At 52.2% G+C, this 7,470-nt stretch overlaps 1 long non-coding RNA gene across 1 annotated transcript; it reads left to right on the plus strand.

Moving 5' to 3' along the window:
* The first annotated feature begins 1,753 nt into the window (after positions 1-1,753).
* Positions 1,754-4,702, plus strand: LOC144329966 (uncharacterized). The gene is made up of 3 exons (XR_013395735.1): positions 1,754-1,794; positions 3,728-3,808; positions 4,659-4,702. It is a non-coding gene; the product is annotated as an uncharacterized LOC144329966 (long non-coding RNA).
* Positions 4,703-7,470: the final 2,768 nt, after the last annotated feature.

Here is a 7,470-nt window from a genome sequence, read left to right on the forward strand (position 1 = left end):
ACAAACCTGCATCCCAGGTTTAGCAGTTGCTAAATTAATGAACAAATACCAAGTCTTTCACAATGTAACTTGAGAGTGGAGGTAGTGGTAGTGGCAACTCCATCTGGGGGATGAGAGAATGTGGAGGCTGAGTTTTGGGGGTGGCTTGCAAAAGAAGAGGAGAGAGTATTAGCAGCTAAAGAAGTGGCCAGGGTAAACACCAAGCATTTTCCTGACTGGGGAGCTGTGGGTTTGTTTAAAGGTAGGGCTGAGTAAGGGGTGAAACCAGTGAGCAGGAGAGATGGCTAGTGCAGGACTGGAGTGAAAGGCATCTGTAGAGGCAGGAGACAGGATGGGGAGGGAGAGGAGTTGGCCTAGGACAGGACAGGACAGCACTTATTTGAAGACTGGTGGGCAGGAGGAAAGGAAGGGGAGGGATTGAGAAATGACCTGGAGGTCCTCAGTCAGCTGGGAGAAGACCTGGAAGAGGGGGGATCAGCTGCTGTTGGGATGGAGAGGAGGGCCAGGAGAGGCAATGACTCACACGGAGGGAGGGTCAGGGATGGGGAGTGGGCGGTGGGGGGGCGGGAAAGACATACTCGCAGGGGATCAGAAGGCCCCGTGGCAACTTTGTGTAAGTCCTGGTTCAGTCAAGGAGAGGAATCCGAGGGGAAAGGCTGATTAGACCCATGGCCCACTCTGAGAGAAAGGGGTATTGTGTGGGTGCAGGAGGAAGAGCAGCTGGGAAGTAGGAGTGCCTGGGACTGGATCCAACTGGAAAGGGGGCAGATATGTCCCCAGGATCAGGGAAGGGACCCTCTAGGAAGGGGGTGTTCTGAGAGGGAGGTTGTGGGGAGCACTGTGTAGGGGTCCTTGGAGGTGATTTCTGGGAAGGGGAAGTCTGGGGCAGGGCTGTGAGGAGTCAGGAAAGAAACTGTGAAGTCCACTCCTCACCCACCTCCTGAACCCTGGGGTCTGAGACCCTCAGGAAAGAGGGTTCAGTGGCACAGGAGGGTCTAGGGCAGGAGACAGAAAAGTGGCCTTTCAGGTCTTCTTGGAAACGAACTCTGACCACCAGTGTGAATAGTCTCACAGAAAGCTAAGCAGACACCCAGCGAAAGCCGGCCCCTCCCACTCTGGGAGAAGGGAGGGGCCAGCGGTTGCATGGGCAGCTTTCCTTGTGATGCCACAGGTCCTCTGGACATGCTGCTGCCTGGCCACACCTCCTTTCCCTTTCATCTTTCTCATCAACCAGTGGACTTGGTAGGATTGAGGCCATGCCCCTATTCTGTGTTCTAGTGGGGTCCTGGTTATCCCTCCTCTGGCTTAGTCGCACAGCTACCTGGTAGGTGACTGGAGGTGTTTAGCAGTTTAGATTGCGCTGATGTGGCCCCAACCCTGCCTCCCTCCCCACTCCACCATGCAGGAAGAAACTTGACAGAGCAAATTGACTGCGGCCAAGAAAAAGGTAAAAACCACCAGGTCGTAGCCCCCAACCCACCTGAAGACCTCCTCTGACAGCAGGACTACTGCCAGAGTCCTTGCCACTCCTGAGGCACACCAGGTTGGGCCCCCCTGGTGCCTCTGCACTCTCCCCACCAAAATATTGTTAGCCAGCCCTTTCCCCTCAGCAGCCCAGCCCCTATCCTTGACAATCACCCCAGGGTAACCTTGGGCAGGTGACCCCTGGGGCTCCCTGCTCGAGGTTCGGCCCTTACCTCCTGCCCCCGCAAGCCTGACCTCCCTGGGCTCTTTGGGCTTGCATCTCCAAGGACTGAGACAACCACTTCTGGTGGTTGCCACTCACCTGGGGATGTGAGTTTTGGCTGGCCATGTTCCTGGGGACAGGGGGACCAAGGGGCAGTAGAGGGCAATTGTTAAGATTGCTGGATACTGGTAAAGAATTCTGGGTTTGAATCCTGCCTCTCCTTCTGCTAGGGATGTGATTTAGTGCAAGTTACTTGAGCTCTTTGGACCTCTCTTTTCATGGCTGTATAATAAAGGTGGTATTTTTTTACTTCCATTTGTGAAGTTTGTTATTGTTGTTAAATGAAATTTGTTATTGTTGTTTTATGTGAATCCCTAGTACATGGCCTGCTGTAAACACACAGGACACCCAGGAAGTGGTCATTGCTCTTTGATTTTCCTCATCCCCAGTCTCAAAGGGAAGCCAGACCAATGAGAACAGCCACTTGCCATCAAGTTGTCCCTTTAGGAGTCACTGAAAGGGCCCCAGCGTGTGGTGAGGAGAGCCCCAGGCACTAGGAGTAAGAGAAGATCTTACTTGCCGCCAGCTTGCTGGGTGACCACAGAAAAATCACTATTTCCCCTGGGTCTCAGTTTTCTCCTCTATAACATGATACTGGATAAGATCAGTGTCTTTCAAACTTGTTTTTCAGCTGGAGTCCCCTTAGTTCAAGTGAACCCTTACTCAGAAGTCTGGGTTTTTTTTAATGGAGGTGGAGGTCTGGAGCTCTACCAGATTCATCACCCATGTCCTGGGTCTGAGGAAAGGGGTGCAGTGAGCGTATTAAGAGCTGCATTGGTCAGGTGACTCCACTCTGTGACATATCTATTTGTTCTTGCCCCTGGCAAGGCAGCAGGTGGCCATTTGGAAGAATGGCACAGGCCATGGTTTCAATCTCCTCTGCTCTTTTTCAGCATTTCTTTTTCCTGAACCCACATCTTCCTCCTATCCTGACTTTCTTGCTTCTCTCTAAGCTACTTCTGTCTTTCTTCCCCTGCCCTTGTTTTTCTCTTGTCACCCCCTGTAGATTCAGGACATTCTGAAAGGGCTTGTGTCCAACCTTAACCATTCCAGTGGCGTAGTGCTCCCCATTGCACCAGTGGAAGGTGAGGCAGTGCCCGCACCCCTCTCTGGCTTGCTGTCTCCAGCCGTGCATGTTTCTGAGACTTCTCTGGTTTGGGGGATACTTTGCCTCTGGCTTACTTTATGTTGCTGCCATTAACCTTCAGCCTGTTTATGTCTGCTTCTTCACCTGTTTGATTGATTGGGTTTTTTCCTTCCCAGCATCTTTTATCATCTTGGAAATGGTGAGTCATACCTTAAAATTTAAAAGTAATTTGGGAATAATGCACAGAGAAGGTATGTGGGATTTGGGGCTTTTGTTTTGTTTTGTTTTGTTTTTGAGACAGAGTCTCACTCTGTCACCCAGACTGGAGTGCAGTGGTGTGGTGCAATCCTGGCTCAATGCAACCTCTGCCTCCTGGGTTCAAGCGATTCTCTTGCGTTAGCCTCCTGAGTAGCTGGGATTACAGGCACCTGCCACCACGCCCAGCTAATCTTTGTATTTTTAGTAGAGACGCAGTTTCACCATGTTGGACAGACTGGTCTTGAACTCCTGATCTCAAGTGATCCACCCACCTCAGCCTCCCAAAGTGCTGGGATTACATGCGTGAGCCACCGTGCATGGTCTCTTGCTGTTTTTATACTTTCTCTATATCCATATAGAGATGTTTCGCATGTAAGTTTTTGTTTCTTTGAATTTCTCATTTTTATTACCCCTGCATCATCTGCTACCCTGAAGGATCTGGAGGTAAGAGGCCCTGGGCCAGGGTACAGTGACCCTGCAGGCCAGCAGGCCAGCCCTCCAACCTCCTCTCACAGTGGGAGCTGGGTGCCCCTCTGCCAGCTGAGACAGTCCACACACACCCCAGCCCTAATGATTGTTCTCTCTACCTCTCCCCACAGTCCTCCTCCAACTCCTCCTCTCTGCATGCGCCTCAGAGCCGGTACCAAGAACTGGAAGTAGCCCTGGACTCAAGCTCCGCAACAATCAATCAACTCAATGAAAACATAGAATCATTGGTAAGAGTCCAGTGGGGTCTCCTGATTCCACACTGCCAATCTTGGGCCTTAGTTTCCCCTTGGGGCTCTGAAGAAAGGGGCTGACGGACCCTGGTGCCAAGGGCAAATGGGGAGCTGGGGCAACCAGGCCTCACGTGGAGGGACCCCAGAGCAAGTGGCATGCAGCATGGCTCTTCTGTCACTCCCTTCTTTGCCAACTCTCTCTTCTTCAGGCACCCCTGCTCCAGTCCTTGCCACACACACCCTGGGGTTGTCACTTCTCAGGGAAGCACTAGTCTGACTGGTTGTCAGGGGCCCCGTATTTCTGCCCTGACTCAGTCTCTAATTTGCCCTTGAGTCTGGACAAGCCACCTCTCCTCCTTGGGCTCATGTTTCCAGAGGAGGTAGAGAGTATCAAAGGTCTCTGTTAGCTCTGAGAGTCGGAGATTTGGGACCCTAGAATGGAAACCTCAGGGCCAAGGACTCTCGCCTGTCCTTTTCTGTCCTGTATCTCTGCTGTGAAGAACCGTACCTGGCTTGTATGTGCTCAGTAAATGTTTGTTGAATGAACACACCTTTCTAAATCACAAGCTGGCAGAAGGGTGGGCCTTTCTCAGACTCCATCTCTAGAGGTTTATGTTACTGTCCTTTCGAGAGAATCCAGATTCAGATTTTGAGTTGTGTGGCTATTGGCGAAAACCAACAAAGACCCAAATCCTCTGTCTTTGGGAGCTTGAGGAGAGTTGACCAGTTCGTGTTGCCACTGGGCCTGAGAACTTTGCCTTTAAAATCCATTCCTGGCCCCCGCCTACCACTTCCTGGTCTGGGGAATAGAGCCCCGTCAGCCACCTGAATTTGACTCTCCCCACAGAAACAACAGAAGAAACAAGTGGAACATCAGCTGGAAGAAGTAACATGTTTTTTTTTTTTTTTTTTTTTTTTTTTTTGTTCACGATATAAATGCTGGGTTTGGGGGGAATTCATGACTGCTGCGTTTGGGAGGCACTCAAATGTAGAGGTGCCAGTCTCATGTCGCCCACTCCCAGCCTGGGGAAGAAGGCTCACCCCTCAGATTCTACCCCATCCTTCCAGGTTATCCCCCGGTAACCTGGTCCCATGGGTGGGCCTGTCCTGGGGCATTGGTGGCATGCTGGGGGCATGTCTCTTGCTGTGCCATCTCTGTCTCCTTCGGGTAAGGGCTCTGTCTTCCTCTTCGTATAGGAAAAGAAAGCAAACTATGGAAATACACAAAGCACAAACAGAGCAGTTAGGGGTGAGTGGAAGGTGTGGAGTTTTCTCCTGTCTTCCCAAGAATGTTTCTTTCCTTCTCTTTCAGTGCTTGCTTGGCTTTTCTCCCAAAGGTTCAATTCCAGACAATCAACATCCTCATGTTGGAAAAGGCAGACTTGAAGACCACAGTTTACCATACTAAACGTGCCGCCACTCCCTTCGAGGGTGGGAATCTGGCACCCTGTTATCCTTCAACCTAGCACTTTGACAGGTCTTTAGGGGGAGTCCTTTGGGCCCCATCTCAACCTCTTTCATTACAGGAGAATCCAAGGATCTGACCAGCCACCTGCAATATTCCTTGCAGCGTATTGGAGAGTTGGAGCAGGCTCCCTCTGCTGTCTCCATGCAGCAGCAGGAAGAGGACAGGGTGAGTCCAATGAGCTGCCCCGTCCCCTGGCAGCCTGGCTTCCCAGATGCAGGAGTGAGCCTGAAGGTCCCTTCTGCAGGATGCAGTGTCCTGCCCAGAAGGCAGCATGCTCATTTCTCGCTGCTTTTGTGTATGGTTGTTAGAGGCAGCCTGGGGTGAGTCAGCTGCTGTGGGTGAGTTGGGGGCACCGTGGGGAGCGAGCACTGGACGCAGAGCTCGGAGGCCACACAGCAGCTCGAGGACTGGATGACGAAGATGAGAAGTTTCGATGTGGGGAGCCCAGGCCATTCCACACAGTGCCCCTTAAAAGGGGAAGGGGTAGGCTCAGTATACAACTCGGTCAGTAAAGATCAAGTCATTTCCAGCCCGTGGTCTGGTTTTTAAAAGAACTGTTCTACATAGTCCTGGAACAGGAGAGGTTGTGGGAGTGGGAGGAGAGGCTGCTGGAGCAGGAGAGGCTGCTGGAGCAGGAGGAGAGGCTGAGGAAACAGGAGGAGAGGCTGTGGGAGCAGGAGAAGAGGCTGAGGGAGCAGGAGGAGAAGTTGCTGGAACTGGAGCAGAAAACCAAGCTCTGGGACGCGCAGGCAGAGACACATGCATACCATGCAGAATGACTGCACCACCATCAGCCACGCGCTCTCCCAGAACCACGAGCTTGATGAGCAGCTGGGCGAGGCACAGTACAACTTCCAGGAGCTGGTGGGTTGCCCCACCGGGGGAGCCTGCCCTCCTCCCTGGCCTTCCATGCCTTTGTTTCCCCACCTGTAAAATGGGCATATGTAGCCCTCACATGAAATGGTACTACTAAAGGAACCTGTGAGCCAGAGCCCTGCTCTGATGACTATGAGAGAAAGGGGATGATTTTTCTAACCTGCCTCCACCCTTCCCCGTGACATGGGAGGCAGACATCAAGTTCTGGGGTCTCCAGCTGCAGTGGGTGGCTGCTGATTGCTTCTCTTTGTCCAGAACAGTGAGAACAAGAGTGCACTACAGTTGGAGCAGCAAGTAAAGGAGCTGCAGGAGAAGCAGCTGAGCGAGGTGAAGGAGATGGTAACCTCCACCCCATCCAAGAAGGGCTGGGAGGCGGGCACCAGCCTCTGGGGAAGGGAGGTGTGAGGCCAAAGGCAGCTCCAGCCTGGGGGCAGGCGATGCCAGCACCCTACCTCAGGGCAGTCCTGTGACTGTTTCTTGCTTCCTGCCCTCTGACTTTTAGAGGTGGGTAGCCCTGGGTTCCTCCCATGTCTGGACATTATACTCCCAGCTAGAGGCATGGAGCCTCCCAATCAGAGGGGAAGAGACAGTGGTATAAGAGGCTCCTTATACCGGGGCTGGTGGCTCACGCCTATAATCCCAGCACTTTGGGAGGCTGAGGCAGGAGAATCCCTTGAGGTCAGGAGTTTGAGACCAGCCTGGCCGACATCATGAAATCTCATCTCTACTAAAATTAAAAAAAAAAAAAAAAAAAAAATTAGCCAGGCATGGTGGCACAGGCCTTTAATCACAGCTACTCAGGAGGCTGAGGCATGAGAATCGCTTGAGCCTGGGAGGTGGAGGTTGCAGTGAGCTGAGATTGTACCACTGCACTCCAGCCTGGGCCACAGAGTGACACTCTTGTCTCAAAACAAAACAAAACACAAAAGCCTCCTGAGATACAAACTGGATTCTGGCCTGGGTTCCACTGGTCACCATTCAACTGCTTTGCATCTCTAAGTCTCTGTTTCGGTAACTTCAAAAGGAAGTTAGCATTTTGCTTGCAGAGGTGCTGAGGATTACATGAGAGAATACATGGAAAGCATTAGGCTTGTAGCACACTTAGCAGATGGTGGTTGGCTCCCTCTGGTTTTCCACCAGTCTGTGGCCTACAGTTTAAATGGTAGGAAGAAGGAGGTGAGATTTGAGGCTGGGGAAGGAGGCATGGGGTTCTAGGCAAGGGAGTTAGCCTCTAAGGCCTGGAGCATGGGGCCAGGGACATGGGCAGGTGACAGAGCCCCACAGTGCTCTCGCTACCCTATTAATGAGCCCAGAA

Source organism: Macaca mulatta, chromosome 7 (assembly GCF_049350105.2).
Source record: "Macaca mulatta isolate MMU2019108-1 chromosome 7, T2T-MMU8v2.0, whole genome shotgun sequence".
Classification (NCBI taxonomy): Eukaryota; Metazoa; Chordata; class Mammalia; order Primates; family Cercopithecidae; genus Macaca; species Macaca mulatta.